This window comes from Antechinus flavipes, chromosome 3, assembly GCF_016432865.1.
Source record: "Antechinus flavipes isolate AdamAnt ecotype Samford, QLD, Australia chromosome 3, AdamAnt_v2, whole genome shotgun sequence".
NCBI classification, from domain to species: domain Eukaryota; kingdom Metazoa; phylum Chordata; class Mammalia; order Dasyuromorphia; family Dasyuridae; genus Antechinus; species Antechinus flavipes.
In genome coordinates this window covers 522,130,514-522,147,751 of record NC_067400.1, presented here as the reverse complement: position 1 = coordinate 522,147,751, position 17,238 = coordinate 522,130,514, and the positions used below count along the sequence as shown (strand labels likewise).

Below are 17,238 nucleotides of genomic sequence, written 5' to 3'. Positions count from 1 at the left end.
TCTATAAAACTCAGTTTTTGCTCTCTCCTTCAATACTCAACCAACAAGAAATTATTAAACGCTCACTAGGATTTCCTCCTATGTTAGTGATCACTCGATTCTTCTTTCTATTACCTTAATTTGGTATGGATTTTTTATTTACTTCTCTGCTTAGGGTTATTTCTCCTTGAAGTCATCTTCTACTTCATTTTGTCTTTCTATCTCTGCTACCCAGTATTGAAGATTGTTGAATTAATTACGTGGAATAGAGTGGAATGGAGTTGGGTTGAAGAGGCTGGAGGGAAGTAGAGTGAAGATGCTGGAGGGGAACAGAGTGAAAATTAGGAAGAGAAAAGGAGGGGAGGCTATTGGAGATAGGGATCTGGACTGGGGAGAGGTTATGGTTGGGGGGGTCTTTCCTCGTGTACTTACGTCCTTACTTCCCCTCCCAAGGGCGGGACAGAGAAAGAGCCGGGACCTAGGACCGACGGACAGAGGGGGCGCCCTGAGCTGCGGGATCCCGGGGCGGGCTGGGCCAGGTCAGGGGCGGGGCTGGGGCTGAGACCAGCGCGCGGGACCCAAGACTGAGTCCTGGGAGCAGGAAGCTGCCGGGGCGGCTAAAGGAGCAGCTGAATCCGCAGTAGCTGCAGTAGCAGAGAAAGGAGGGACGCGAGAAAAACTCAAAGCAGGCTCCGTGCGGGGTGAGCTGGAGATCCGGGGGCAAGTGACCAGTCTCCTGGGATAAAAGAAGGAGAGGCTGGGTGTGCGTGGGCTTGCGCGCGCGCTTGTGTGTGTGAGTTCTCGACCAACTTTGTTAGTGTGTTTGTGTGTGCGACCGTGTGACTGTTTTGATGAAATATGATTATTTGTAATTGCGATTATGCGTTTACCAATGTCTGTGTGTGATTGTGTCTTATCGGGAGTCTCTGCGACTTTCCAAGTGCGTCTGCAGTTTTATCTGCATGTGAATGAGTGGGTATGGAAGATGATTGTGTGAAGTGATTGTGGCTCACTTTGTGAGTGTGTCCTGTGAGCATGTTCTTTTGTGTCCTTGCGGTTATATTTGTGTGACTATTATTGTCACTTTGTGCGTGTTTTCTCTTCCTTCCCTTCGTCCCCAAGAATCCATCTGTAAAGGGTGTGTAAACTGTGTGTGTTTGGGCTGTGCTATCCCAGTCTGCATGGGTTTGGCCTATTTCAGAGAGAGAGAAATTGGCTTGGGGGTAGGGGTGGCGGTGGGGGGGCGAGGGGTGGTAGGTACTAGCGCTCCCTGGACTGGGGGTAGGTATATTGAGTGGATGGGTCCTGAAGACGGATCTGCTCCCGGTATCCGGCTCGCTTGACTACCTCCACTTCGCGTGCGCCCCACGCCAGTCCCCAGTGTTTGGTGCGGGCTGTTTTGTGGGGCAAGCAGAGGTCGGTTCGGCTTCCTTACTCCCGGTCACTGCCCTTCCAGCCCCTCCCCACAGCGAGTTTAGTCCCGCCCTGCCCCCCAAGGGAGTTTTAGTTCATATCACACACGTTATGTACATGTGTCCACATGCCCCCCTCGGGACACGACAGAAATGATAGTTCAGCTCAGAGGAAAAGACTCCTGTAACAGGAATTAGGAGATCAGGCTTCGAGTGCGTTCTCATATCTATGGAGCTATGTGGCCTTAGCAAGTCTCTTTGCCTTCTGGGGCCCTCCTCCCGAAGCGGGGGAGGGAATAATGTTTTATATGTCTGGTGGTACCACAGCAAGTGTCTGCATAAATATTTGAGGAATTGGCTAGAGACACACAAACTCTGCATTATATAATCATAGGTTTTAGAGCAGCTAGAGACTCTAGAACTTATATAGTTAGAGAGAAACTGAGGCACAATCAAAGAGTTATATCAGCCAGCACCAGGTCTTCTGCCACTTTTCCATATTATTTTCTCTAAGTTCCCTACATATCCCCAGCCTCTTTGGGTGCTTTGAGTGGGGAGACCCAGAACAGAGGAGAATTAAAACCTTTCCTATCCTTCCTCTGGTTGCTGGGGACCCCCTGATCCTCGCAGGGGTCCTCAAACTACGGCTTGCTGGCCAAATGGGGCAGCTGAAGACGTTTATCCCCCTCACCCAGGGCTATGAAGTTTCTTTATTTAAAGGCCCACAAAACAAAGTTTTTGTTTTTACTATAGTCTGGCCCTCCAACAGTCTGAGGGACAGTGAACTGGCCCCCTATTTTAAAAATGTGACGACCCCTGCTAGGGATTTGCCTATGTCAGTTTCGCTATAAGTCAGTTCCAGAGCTAGCAAACTGGTAGTATCCACCAGGTCCCTCTGTTCAAGAAATTATCTGTTGTTTTGGTTTATTAGTTATTTATGTTTAGACATTAACCGTTTTGGAATTAACCAATATTAAAAATTTGTTATTTTTGCATGAGCTGCTTTTTAAGATTTCCCTCTTTCAATTATTTGCTGTTTTGAATTATTCATTATTTTAGGTTATGTTTTGTTTCTTTTTTTCTTTGTATCTTTATTATCTAGTATAGTATCTGACATTCAGTAGGAATTTAATAAATGTTTGTTGAATGGAATAAAATTACTCATTGTTTTTTGATTTTTATTGCTTTTTGATTCTTTGCTCTTTTGAATTATCCAATGATTCTTGGTTTTAGATTAATGATTGTTTTTTCTAATTTTGTTTTTGCTTTGGATTATCTGATTTTTGAGATTATGCTTTCTTGTATATTTGATTTTAAATTTTTTCCTGCTCTTTGGGAATTATTGCTTTTGGAATCATCTACTTAGATATTATTTGGATTGGGGAGGGGTTCATCTATTGTCTTTAGGTCACTGACTTTTATTGCCCAAATGCTAGAGGAAACTCTAAGGCAGATGGGTGTACCTTGTGGGCCCTCATTAACTGCTTCAGAAGGGAGAGAGAAGGCAAGGAGGAAAAAGAGTCCTGTCTTGTAAGGCCCTGTAAGTATTCTCTGAGTATGATAGGCCCTGGAGGAGGAGTGGAACTTGTAATGAGACTGTGTCCTGGGAGTTGAAGAGTTTGGAAGTCTAGGAAGTGAGGGTAGGGAATACTACCGTTGGGTAAAGCAGACTCTTGTTCAATTCCATTAGGCATGTATAGACTGGCTGCCTCCCAAGGAGCCAGCCCAGGGTACTGTGGGGGAGGAAAAGGCCCTGTTTTGTCAGAGCTCCCTCTGACTGGAAAGATTGGACTATTTACTGGACTTGTGGAAGGCACAGCCTGTGGAAGGCACAGCATGTAGCACTTTAAGTCCAAAGGCCTGGGTTTAAATTCTGCCTCTGATTCTCAGTAACTGTGATTGTAGCTGATTTACTTAACAATCCTGAGCCTCAGTTCCCTCACATGTGAAATGAGGATACCATTAATGTCCGACTTAACAGTTTCAGTGAAGCTTAAATTAGTTGAAGTGATTTAAATGAGGGGAAGTGATTTAAATATGATCATGTGATAAGATAAAGTGCTTAGCAAGCAGTAAGGGCTATAGGAATGTCACTTATTGTCCAATCTTTGTTCTGTTTCTGAGGCTGTGTGGCATTCAGTCCCTTTTCCTCTCTGGCTTATAGCTTTCCCACTAGTAGGTTTGAAGGTGGGGGTAAAATGAAGCAGGTAGATGGCACAGTGAATGGAGTGTTGGGCTTGGAATCAGGAAATCTGACACTTAACTCTATTTGCCTCAGTTTCCCCATCTGTTAAATGAACTGGAGAAAGAAATGACAAATCAGTGCATTTATCAAGAAAACTCCAAATGAGATCACAAAGGATCAAACATAATTAAAATGACTGAAAAACATCCATTCGAAGAGCTTGGAAGACATGGGATCCAAATTCTCTTCCAGCTCTGACATTCTAAGTTAATTCTAAAATTAATAAATGAACAAGTATTTATGAAGTACCCACCATGTTCCAGCCTATGTGCTGGGTATAAAAGGGTAAAAATGAAATGGTCCCTGCCTTCAGAGAATTTCTGCAAAGAATGTCCCCAAAGTCTCAGTGACATTTTAAATTTTAGTTTAAAACATCATTGAGATTTTGGGAGCACTGCATCAATAAATACAAAATATGTGCAGAGTTTCCAGAAAATAAAATGTTACTGAGATTTTATGAACATTGTATCAATAAATACAAAAATATGTGCAGAATTTCTAGAAGTAACTAACTGATAATAAGAAGCCTTGAAAAAGTGGATCTTGACAGCGAGAGGTAGAAAAGTAAGCAAATCATTTCTTCTGAATGGACCTCAATTTCCTCATCTGTAAACTGAAGAGATTGGATTAAGTGGGGTCTCTCTAAACTTCAGCAGTAGAAGACTATGATCCATGCCTGGATCTTGTCTTTGGGCTCTGGAAAGAACAAGGGGAGATTTCTGTAGGCTGGAGTGGTCAGGGAAAGCTTCCTGGAAGAGACAGCATTTGAGTAGCAGCCTCATAAAGTAATCAGTTTCCCATCACTGGAGATCTTCAAGTGAAGGTCAGATGACCTTGTATCAGAAAACCCAGAGATGGAATTCCTTTCTAGGTGTGGATTAGATTAGATGTCCTCCAATACTCCTTCTGGTTCTGAGATTCTAGAATCCTGATATGTGGGAAGGTGGAGAAGACAGAGTTTGGAAATTGGTGGAGAAGCTCTAAAGGGGAAAGGGTTCTCTAGAAGGCAAGCATGGCCAGGAAGTGCAGGGGGTTTGCCCAGCAGGTGGGCTGGAGATGAGGAGATCTCTGCAGCCTGGAAAGGTTATCCAGCAGCAGGTGTCAGGGATGGGGTAGGGGGTGTGAGGTTGAGGTTGGAAGTGCCAGAAGAGCTTTGGGGTAGGTGGCTTGGAGCCATGAGCTGGGCAATGGGCCAGCCTGGGCAAGCTGTGACAGGAAGAACTGGCACTTCTGAATAAGAAATCTCTAAGTATAGTAGAAAGTTCTGGGTCGGCAGCCCTCAGTTCTAGGCCCACTCTGCTACTTCCCAGCTGTGTGATCCTGAGGAAATCAGATCTCCTCCAGGAACCTTAGTATCTTTATCTATAAAATCAAGGTAACAACACCATTTTGCCTGGAATGTTGTGGGGAAGTCACCTTAAAAGCAACATAGAAATGTGAGATTTTTTCTATCCCCAGAATCTCATAGCAGGAGAGAATCTTGGACAAAGGCTTTTCAAGTTTGACATCTATGATTCTATGGTCCTGTGATCTCAGATAGCATCTTGTCCAATCTCTTTCCCTTCTACAGCCTCTCCAACAATTAGTAAGTCGATAAGCAGGGCACTGGGCTAGGCCCTGGGAATACAAGTACAAAGAATCAAACCATTTCTGCTCATAAGAAGCTTACACTGTAATGGAGAAGACCACAAGTTCATAGGAAAACTTTTTTTTTTCTCTGTGGGTATGTCTCTTCTATTTATTTACATATATGTATATATTAATGCATATATAAGTATATATTTATTTTTCAGTTCAGTCTTTTTTTCAGTTATGTCCAACTTTTCATGACCCTTTTGGGGGTTTTCTTGGCAGAGATACTGGAATGATTTGCCATTTCCTTCTCCATCTCATTTTACAGATGAGGAAACTGAGGCAAATAGGGTTAAGTGATTTGCCCAGGGTCACCTGGTGCCTGAGACTGGATTAGAGCTAAGGAAGAGGAGTCTTTCTGATTTCAGATCCAAGGATTTTCCCATGGCTGTACTAGCTGTATGTGTGTGCATGTATGCATATATGCATGATAGGGATATCTGAATCCATGTAGATATGCATAGGTGTGTATGTATGTAGATATGCACATAGATTCTTTAGGGATTTGACTATTTTCCTTTTATTTTTGTATTTTCAATATCTAGCAAGATACCTACTGAACAGTAGCTTCTTGAAAAATACTTGTTGCTGTGTTACAAGTGTCATTCCCATTTTATTGGGAAGAACCTTGAGACTTAGACTATTAGGGAAAATTTACTTCTCTGTGGGCACACAACCACTAGAGTCAGACAGAATTTGAATTTAGAGCTCTTGCCTCCAAATATAGATATAGTCTGTTCCACAACAGCTCCTGCCATATAGGTTCCTGCTTCAGGTGCAGGTTAGACTATGTCCTCTGAAGTTTTTTCTTCTGGGAGAGTTTAGAATTAGCTGTGATTTTTTTTTTTTTTTTTGCTAGGGGGTGGGGTGGGAGGATAGGGTGAGGTGGGAGCTTAACTGTCATTTTTGGATTGTAATTATAATAATACGACTACTCTGCAGTGCAGTGGAAAGAATGATGCATCTTGAAGTCTCAGGACATGGAAGTCAGCAAACCTGGACTCAGATTCTTATATTGCTACTTACTACTTATATAGCCTTGGGTACAAATTCATTTTCTTATTTTTTTTCTCATTTTTTAAAATTAACTCAACCTCCCAAGTCCTGGGTTCCTATGGTTTGGGCCTGGGGATTACCCCCAAATAGTATATCTTGAGCTCATTGCATCCACATCCATGGTTACTCTAGGGAATTTCTGAATATAGTTTATTTCTGAATCTCCACAGATGTGAAAAAAAACATACTGTACGTGGAGTACAGGAAATTAATCCATTTATTGGGTACAACCTTTTTGTTTTCACTGGACAGAAAATGAAGACAAAAGACTTAGAAGATACATAAAGTTTTCATAGTAGCTCATCAACAATCAGTACAGTTTCTCTTGGAGAAGGAATCTTAAAGTCATCCAGATTTAGCACCACTCCAAGGATTTCACTCTCCTTTGTAGGGAACTGACCTTAAGAGTCCCAGATGAGTAGCATCCCAGCCTTCTGATTAGTCCCTTTTTCACCCTAATGAATCCCTCTGAAAGTCTGAATATGGTTGTCTCTACTATAAGGAATCCATTAATATCTTTTAGAAAGATGATTCTCTCCATTCCCTCACCTCCTAATTGTCATGCTCCCAGGATCTCTCTAGAAGGAAAACAGAAGTGGGGGAAAGAATGAAAAATATAAAAATGGTTTGTCAACCCTGTTTACTAGGTAGAGCAACACAAAATGCTGCTGATTCTTCTCATAGCAGTCTGTCCTCCCAGATTTGTTGACATTTTTCAGCATGTCTGACTCTGTTATCCCATTTTAGGTTTTTATGGCAAAGATACTAGAGTGGTTAATCATTTCCTTCTCCAGATAATTTTACAGATGAGGAAACTCAAGCAAATAGGGTTAAATGATTTGTCCAGAGTCACATGGCTAGTAAATATCTGAGGCTGGATTTGAAGCCCTGCAGTAATATGTCACATAATTGTTTATGTCCTCCCAGAGGTCCAGGCCAAAATAGTTTATCTGGGGGCATCCCCATCCACCAAGACTTAATTAAGATATTATTTTTGTCCTTTCCATAAGGTGATACTTTCAGAACTCCCTAATAAAGACTTTGAAACTCATTAATGCATTAGGGAATTCTCCTGAGAAGTGTGTGTGTGTGTGTGTGTGTGTGTGTGTGTGTTTATATAGATAGTAACATATATTACTTCTAAAGTCTTTTTCAGCTATAATTTATGATCTTATTAATAAAATTTTAATAAGGTAGTTAACTAAAATGCAAAAATAATTACATGAAATTAATGATAATGTGAAATCTCAAATAATTCACTAAAGAAGATATTTTAAGTAAAACTAGGAAAACATTAAAATCATAAAGACTTCTAAAAAACTGGATTTGATCGGTAGAGAGCACTGAATCAGAAAATTAAGGAATATTTCTTTTTTTCCTTTTTTTTCTTTCTTTCTCAGGCAATTGGGTTAAATGACCTAGGGTCACACAGCTAGGAAATGTTAAGTGTCTGAGATCACATTTGAACTCGGGTCATCCTGACTTCAAGACTGGTGCTCTACCCACTGCACCACCTTCGATGCCCCTTTTCCTTTTTTTTTTCTTTAAATGGTCAAGGTGTGGATTTGCTTTACTTAACAAGGCTTATTTGCTACAGGGTTCTGTTTTTGATTTCTTTTCTTTAGTTTGGGAGCAGAAGAGCATCTCTGTAACTAGATCTGATCAAGGTAATGAATTCGTATCCAAGAAACCAGTTGATAACTTTTTGCATTCTTACATAGGTTCTATTTTAGCATAAAGCCAAAGAATTAAAACTAGAGGAACCTTCACTTATTCATGCAGTAGCATAACAAGATGATTCTCAGTTTTGCTGGCATTTAGTCTCATTAAAGTTGTAGTCAAGAAGTAGAGAGGCTGTACTTCTGGGTTGAGTCTTTTTTTGTGTGTGTGCATTTTGATGGAAATGTCTCTTTGGGGAAACAGGGGGAAGATAGGAACTGTGACTGAGTATAGACTCAGGAAGATGGAGTTGTGGGAAAAAAAAGTAGACTGAAACAGTTTTTGGAGAGGCTAGACTGGACATGAATCCTGGTCATTCCCAGTCCCCTCTAGGGAAAGAAGCTTGAAAGCAAAAACTCCACTGACTCATTGATGAATACAGGAAATATTTATTTTTACATTCTTGCAAGAATGGTGCCTAGGTGAGTAGACACCGTAAAGACAATTTTTACCGTTCATTTTTTAAAATTTTCCTTTCCCCCTTCCCTCCCTTCTTCTCTTTCCCCTTCCCAAGATAGCAAGCAATCTGATATAGGTTATACATGTACAATCATTTTAAACTTATTTCCATCTTAGTCATGTTATAAAAGAAAAATCAGAACTAAAAGAACAAGAAAGAAAAAGCAAAAAAAAGTTTAAAATAGCATGCTACAATTTGCATTCAAGCTTCATAATTTCTTAATACATCTCCCAGTTTCCTTTCCCACCCAATCACCAGCCCAGGCAAAGGGACACATTCCATCTCCAATTTCCCAAATAGAGCCTATGAACCTTGACTACTCGGAAGGAAGGGGGGCGGAGAACTTTGCAAGATGTGTCTTCCTCCCCTGCCCTACTGAGGTTGGTGATAAAAGGGAATCCAGGCTTGGTTAGGGAGAGGTGAGGGCTTAACCACTTGCTTCTGAGAGGTAGGGAGCATTTGGGATAAATCTTTGGTTAGTGGCCTCTTTCCAGGAAGGAACAGGAAATGTGATTAAAAGCAAAAGAAATAAGCTAGAGTAAGTGGAGCTGGAAGCTACTGAAGTCTTTCTCTCTTCAGAATCTTCCACTGGGATTCTAAATGGTCACCCTGGGAATCCTCTTGAAAGATTCTAAATGTTCCTCTCAGAAATCATTGGCAGAGGTGGAGATGGGGAGAGTAATGGAACAGGAGGAGATAAGTTTACCTGCTCTCTCCAGAGTTCTTCTGAAGGAATCTAAATGCTCTCCTTTGGAATCCCAGAAATATATTCCAAATGTGTCTCATTCAGGGCTGGGGAAGGTCAGGAGAAGCTTATTTGGAGGAGGAAAAACTTTTTTCATTTTACTGCTATGTTCATTCACAGCTAATTTATCCATCTTTCTTCTTCAACTCTCAAAATAAGATTATAAGATAATAGAGAAAACCCTAGATTTAGGATCAGCTTGAGTCCCAGGCTAGTCTTGTACCACTTTTTACTATTAGGTAAAACACTATTTCTTCATAGGTAAAATAAATGAAATAAACTTTTCTCACAAATCATTTCTTTGCTCTGAGTCTCAGTTCCTCATGTGTAAAATGGGAAAAAGTGATTCCTTCTTAGGAGTGCTGTGAGAGACAGATGAAAGAATGGCTAAATAAGTTCTTTTGAGCCTTGTGATTGGCTGGTTTGTACAGTGAATGGAGGCTCTTTCCCCTTCCCTATAGAGCTTCATCCTCCCAATCAATCTGACAATTTGAAGAGTGCTTGACACATAGGAAATGTTTGGGGAAGGGAGAGATAAATAAAAAAAGAGAGAACATTAGAAGTAGAAAGATCCTTGCATAGAGTATTTGCTTAGACCTGGAAGGAAACTGAGGATAGACTACAGAGTTCAAAACCCCATGGCTTAGCATGGAGTTCTTTTGTTTGATGGACTGTGAGAGTCGAGGAGGGAAAAAGACCAAAGGTCATTACTAATAATCCTGATCTTCCTCCAGTATCCTAGTCTGCTTCTAATTGTTTGAATAAAACATTCTGTGCAAGCAGAGATAATGAAGGGACTGGAGAGGAAGGGATTCAATGCTTCTGAGAACAAGATAAACGCTCATATTTGCTATTTGCCTGATAAGTAGAATTTTACCGATTTTTCTCTCCCTGTGAACTGATGTTCCCACCTACCACCAAAAGGCCAGCTTCTCTGCTCCTTATCAGGTGCAGCTGGAAGGGTGGGGCCTGGGAAAGTGGGTTGGTGAATTAGGGTTCTAGTCCTACCTTACTTTGAAAATTTAGAGAAGTTCCTTTCCTTTTTTAGGCTTAGTTTTCCCCTATGTGAACCAAAAAGGTTAATCTAGATGAAGAGTATAGAGAAAGATTTGCTTTTATCATCCTATCTAATCTGTGATCCCATTTGGAGTTTTTTCTTGGCAAAGATTTGGAATAGTTTTCCATTTCCCTCCTCAGCTCATTTTACCGATGAGGGATCTGAGGCAAACAGGACTAAATGACTTGCCCAGGGTCACATAGCTAATTAATGTTTGAGATCTGCTTTGAACTCAGGAAAATGAGTCATTCTCAGTCCAGGTTGGGCATTCCATTTAACTGCCCCTAGGGAAAGGAGGTAGCATTTGAATGCGGATGGGGCTTGAAAGACATTTAAATCATCCCTGCTGTTTGGTTGAGACTCTGGAGAGCTATGTGTGAAATGGTTGGAAACTGAAATGGAAGTCAGGTTGTAGAAGGTTGCCAGGATCAGAAATTCAAACTTTTTTCCTGAAGCCAGTGGAGCAAATAAGATAATTTATATGAAAATCAAGTTAACAAACATTTATTAAGTGCTTATTGTGTGTCAAGCCATGGTAAACTCTGGTGTTAAAGAAGGGCAAAAAAACCTCTAATGGAGAAACTTCGAAAAGGGTAAAATGCTATACAAATGAAAATAATTATGATTAATAATTGAAGGGACCATTGGATATGGGTTCCAGTTGCTGGCTGTCACTAACATGCTGTGTGAGTGGGCAAAATAACTTCATATCCCTAAATCTTTTTTTTCTTTGCTGAGGGGTTTAAGTGACTTGTCACATATTATGCTAGGTGCCTTACAATTTTTTGATCTATTCTTATTTTTATTTTTAAAAATTTTGTTTTCATTTTCTTTTTTTTAGTTTAATAATAGCCTTTTATTTTCAAAATACAAGTAAAGATAGTTTTCAACATTTACTTTTATAGTGCTTTACAAATATCTGATCTCCCCAACAACCCTGTGAAATAAGTGCTTTTTTTCTTTCTTTCTTTTTTTTTTTCCTGAGGCAATTGGGGTTAAGTGACTTGCCAGGATCACACAGCTAGGAAGTGTTAAGTGAGTGAGACCACTTTTGAACTCAGATCCTCCTGATTTCAGGGATGGTATTCTATCCACTGCACCATTTAGCTGTCCCAATCATCCTCATTTTACGGTTGAGAAAACTAAGGCAAACAGTTAAGTAATTTATCCAGGATTACACAGCTAGTGAATATCAGAGACTAAATTTGAATTCAGGTCCTTCTTTACTTCAGATCTAGCTCCTTATCCAGTGAGCTACTTAGTTACCTAATAGTTTTAATTGTTTGCTGTTTCTTGAAGAAGACCAGATCTGGGAGGTAATGACTTGTAATTGAATTGTAAAGACATCAATCTTATACATAATAAGTATACATGACCAAACCGTTATTTTGCTGTACAAAAATAATCGGACTCTGAAATGTTGTACAATTAGTCTGTGAAGGAAATCCAAAATGCAGGCAGGCAAAAATATAGGGATTGGGAATTCTATGTAATGATTCTAGTCATCTCCCAGAGTTCTTTCGCTGGGCATAGCTGGTTCAGTTTATTACTGCTCCATTGGAACTGATTTGGTTCATCTCGTTGCTGAGAATGGCCAGGTCCATCAGAATTGATCATCATTTAGTATTGTTGTTGAAATATATAATGATCTCCTGGCCCTGCTGGAATGTGGCTCTTTTCAACAATGAGGTGATTCAGGCCAATTCCAATACACTTATGATGGAGAGAGTCATCTGCATTCAAAGTGGACTGTGGGGACTAAATATGGATCACATTATAATATTTTCATCTTTTTATTGTTATTTGCTTGTTTTTTTCTCTGTTTTTTTCCTTTTTGATCAGATTTTTCTTGTGCAATATGATAATTGTGGAAATAGGTATAGAAGAATTGCACATGTTTAACATATATTGATTACTTGCTGTCTAGGGAAAAGGAGGGGGTGAAAGGGAAGGAGAAAAATTTGGAACACAAGGTTTTGAAAAGGTGAATATTGAAAACTATCTTTACTTGTACTTTGAGAATAAAAAGCTATTATTTAAAAAAAAAAAAAAAGGAAATTTATCCAAGAGATGGAGAGACATCTATATTAGTGGCCTTGAAACTTGTCTAATTTAAATACCAGAAACCTTATATATTATAATAAAGTTTGGACTTAGAAAAACTAGCTGTTTATTCAAGCTATATTTAATATCCAATATGATAAAAGTATGGCTTCATAGAATATTTATCCAATATATTGTAAACTAAATGCCAAATCATATAAAACAAAGTATTACAGGAAATACAGGATATAAGTGTATTAAAATTTTTTTCATGTAAAAAAAAAAAAAAGACATCAATCTTAGTCTGTTCTACAAAGTTTTCAGAGTCCAGAGGTAAGATCTAAATCTAAGGACTGGCTATTTGTTTAAGCTATAATCCCCCATGTGGTTGAATGAGAAGAATATGGTGAGAGTTTAGACTTCCAATACTGCCTAAAGGGATTTTCACCCTCTACCCAAAATCTTCTTCAGGTTTGTTAATAAGATAATGATGGTTCATCCTGGTGAGAAAAGGGTGGGGCTCAGTTTTCTTCATTGGAGGGGCAGCCTGGGAGGAGTTTGGTTTCTCTCCTTGTCTATACTAACCATTCCTCCCTTTCTTCCTCTCCTTTCCCTACCCACTTTTATTCCTTCCCTTACATATTCTTCCTTCTCTAGATCTCCTTGATATCTATATCTCAAGCTCCCAGCCCAAACCATTCCTGGAGTCTGATGTTTGCAGGATAGAAGTCTAATGGTCTTTGGAAGCCAGTGGGGATTTGGGCTTATTTGTGCCCTATGAGTTCATTGTGGAGTATTTCTGCACTCAGTTCCCCCAAATAGCCATCAGTGTCTTGCCTGGGGAAATCTTCCTGATGTCCATTATAGTTCTCCAGCTCATTTTATAGATAAGGAAACTTCAGTTTTGCTTCAGCAAACAGGGTGAAGTAACTTGCCCAGGTTCATGTAGGGCCAGATTTGAACTCATGAAGATCATTCTTTCTGATTCCAAGTCCAGGGTTCTAGCCAATGCACTACCTAGCTTCCCATGGCATAGAGGAACCTGGTAAATGCTTGTTGATTGAATGATTGCATGATCATGTCCCTTCTGAAGGGAAAAAACCCTTGGCTAAGTCCCCACTGCCAACCAATAAAACAAACTTTTCAACCTGCCATTTACTGTCCTCTATTCCTTGCTTCAACACCTGTGCTACTATATCCACTGTAAATTCATGTTATATAATGTGTGGGACAGTATCGACCACAAAAAACAGACTCTCTGAGTAAGAAAAAGAAAAAAGGGGGTTATTAGGACCTCCTGAGAAAGGGCATCTCCCATCTGACAAGGTATTTGTTAGTAAAAATAAAGTAAAAATTGCAAAACACAAGATTAAATAGCCTGAATGCAGAAGCCCCCACCCCTCCCAGCCTGGCCTTTTCTCCCATTGTTTGGGGTAGTCCAGGCTGACATTCTACTCAAATCTAACCCAGAAACAAAAGAATAAATTGCCTTTAAAAGAGGTACTTAAATATTAATTAATAACCAGCGGTGGGAAACCCGATGGGACAAACACCTGCAACTTTTTAGCTATAGCTCTATTTGTTAGTATAAAGTCTCAAGTCACAATTAAGGTATAGTTTAAGGCTATATTCCCATGAGAGTGTCTTCACTCAGTTAATCCCACACAATAACCTCAATCTCTCCCTGAAGCAAGGCCATGCTTTTGGATTCCTCCCCAGTTGAGTCCCTATGTCATTATCTACAGACACTATTCCAAACCTCATCTTTCTGTAAGCCTCCCACATTTCTCCCTAACAGCTCTCTAAGTTCAGCTCTGATTTTTCTGAGAAAACTGAGGTCATTCACTTCTTCTCTCCTTCTCTTGGACTCCAAAGCCCCTGACATCACTTCAAGTCTCCTCTCTCTAACAAAGACACGACCCTTCTTGCCAAGGCCAATCCTTCTGCATGTGCTCTTGATTCCAGCCCCTACTAAATTCTCCATTAGACTGCATTTTCAAACAGTCTTTCTTTTCAAAAATCTCTTGAATTCCCTCTTTATTTCCCTAGGGTCTGCTCACAAACCCAAGTTCCCCCATTCTAAAACAAATATCTCCTCAAGTTATACTATATCTGACTATACTCTCTGACCATTCTCTGTCAAATTCCTAGAAAAATCTAGATACCCCTCTTTCGCCATTTCCTGTCCTCAGTCATTCTTCAACCTTTGCAATCAGGCTTCTGACTTCACTCAACCAAAACTACTCTCTCTAAAATTGCTAACAATCTTATAACTGTCAGATCTGATGGTCATTTCTCAGTCCAGCAGGTAATCTTGCACAATCCTTCCTGATTTAAATCCAATTCACTTGCATATCCTGGCATCACCTCCCTGATCTCATGATCTTCTTCGAGAACAAAGGACAAGCAACAACCTGTTGTATTTGACATTGCTGATCCCCTCCCTCCTCGAGGCTTTCTCCTCTCTGGGTTTTTATGACACTATTCTTCTTGGACTCCTCTTACCTGTCTGACCAATCCTTCTCAGTTTCCTTGGATGGAGCTTTACTCATATTATGTCCCTTAACTATGGGTGCTTCTCTCTGTATCTCAATGTTAACCTTCCCTTATCCCTAGAATTCATTCCTACCTCACCTCAGCCTCAAAGAATTTCTCTCTTCTGTCAAGACTGCTCAGTTACCATCTTCTGTACAAAACCTTTCCTGACCTATATTTCTTCTTGCTAATGCTTATTCTTTAATTACCTGATATTTGTTATTTATCATATGGTAATTTATTCCAAATATTTACCTATGTATAATATATACAGATAGATATGTGTAATAGAATGTAAGAGAGAGCATAGCTTGTTCCCTTTTTTGGAGTTTGCATCAGAAGAGCCTGGCACATAATGGTGCTTAATAAATGTACGGTGATCTTTTGAAGAACTGATTCCTATCTAATCTAATTCATACATTCCAGCCATTCTATTTTTCCCGAATTTTAACCACACTATTCCCTAGATTTAGAATATAGATTCCTAACTTACCCCACCTCTCATCCCTCATTTTCAAGTCCTTTCAATTATGGGCCAGAACTCTGAACTTGAAACAAAGGATTCTTACAAGTTACTAAGTCAGTGGAATTGATAGAGACAGTGGTTATCTAGTTTAGCATGGTTCAGTATGATTGATTTAATCCTATAAGGAGATGTTATGGGCCAGAACTTGAAACAAGGTACTAAGTGGAACTTAAGAAGACAATGGTTAGATGTAGTTTATCGTTGATTTAATTCTACAACAAATAATGGTTTTCTAGTGATATAATGATTGGTTTGTACTCAGTGTGGAGCATATAAGCTAGAAGCCTCAACCAGGGAGATTCAGAGATTCAGAGACAATCAGACAGAAGGCTGGAGCACAAACCGTTGGACTCAGACAGATTCATCTCATCTCACACCACCTTGGTGGCAGGCTCTCCTCCTTCGCTTCCCCACTAAACCAAGACTCCGGAAAGCCTCCAGAAAATTAGCCGAGCCCCAAATTGAAGGAGATAGGACTTAGAAAGAGGCAATAAAGGATATGGACTTTAACACCTGGCTGCACTTGTGATTACTGAACTGCAATGAAGGCTGCTCTCAGAGACCCCAAGAAAACCTCAACAGAAGAACATTACATTTTAGAGAGAATATTATACCTTTCCTTCTTCAGAATTGTCCAGGTATCTTTCCCTGAAAGCATTTTTCTAGAGCCCTTGAACTGAAACTTTGCCATCCCCAAACTCTTATCTTCCAAATTAGTTAACGTATTTATGTACCCATTGTACTCCTTTTATGGGCTGTTGTTGTTCATCTCTCCTTTTCTAAAGAAGAGGAGTAGAATGACATCATGGAGTGATGCCTTGATTTGTGAATGAATTGGATTTAAGAGAGGCAGAGTTACACAGAGTCATCAGTCTCATTTTTTCAAAGTCATTTAAGTCCAGTGATAGGACAAAAACCAGGATGACTGGTGATGGATGGCTCAGATTCAGTGGATGATCTTTGCTTCTATGAAGTCTGACCAAGCTCTAAGCACCTTCATAGCCATTGGAACAAATTGTTCTCATCCATCTATCCATCCATCCATCCATCTTTGCATGCTTGTGGTAGAAATTCCTCTAACTCATGACCCCTTGATTGTCATCAGACTAGTTTAGTCCGTCTCTAGATGGTTTACTGGGGTGTGACTACCCATGTATATTATAGCTTCTTGGAGCCGTAAAGATAGACACCAAAAATGGATGAACAGCCCTGAAAAGGATTTGGCAAACCCTCACACTAGAGCTGCTACTTCTTCTGAACATTTCAAATAATTCTGAACCTTTCCTAGGCTAGGTTCATTGAGGGCAGGAATTATATGATTTTTCATTTTTTACCCACTCTGAGCATGGAGCTTCAGTACATGGTAGACACTTACCATGTTTGGTGAAGTGAGTAATTCATAATAATAATTCTCATTTCTATAGTTTCCAAAACATTTTCTCCACAACAGTCCTATGAAACAGATAGTACAGTTCCATTTTCTTGAAGGGTAAACTAAGGTCTTCTGACTTGAAACCGAAAACTCTGGATTGAGTTTCCTATGTTCATAGCTATTATGTATCAGACCTGATGTTACATTACAACAAGTTTCTTCTTATAAATATGGCCATCAGGATATACTCTCCCTGTATCTACTGGTATTAGGCACAGGGCAGAAAAGTTTTGAATTTGGGTTTCCTTTCTCTTAAGTCAACAAGCTTTAATTAATTAAAACATTTAGTTAATTTAATTAATTAAAACATGCCAATAGTTCCTCTTCCCCTTTTTAAAAAAATCTCTGGGATATAAGCCCAGGTGTGGTATTGTTGAGTGAAAGGGTATGATATGCA

At 39.8% G+C, this 17,238-nt stretch overlaps 1 protein-coding gene across 1 annotated transcript in view; it reads left to right on the top strand.

The window, feature by feature from the left end:
• Nucleotides 1–568: 568 nt before the first annotated feature.
• Nucleotides 569–17,238, top strand: part of P2RY2 (purinergic receptor P2Y2) — a 60,183-nt gene continuing 43,513 nt past the window's right edge. The window contains exon 1 of the mRNA XM_051987175.1: nt 569–680. The gene's annotated coding sequence lies outside the window, so the exon portion shown is untranslated. The remainder of the gene's footprint in view (nt 681–17,238) is intronic.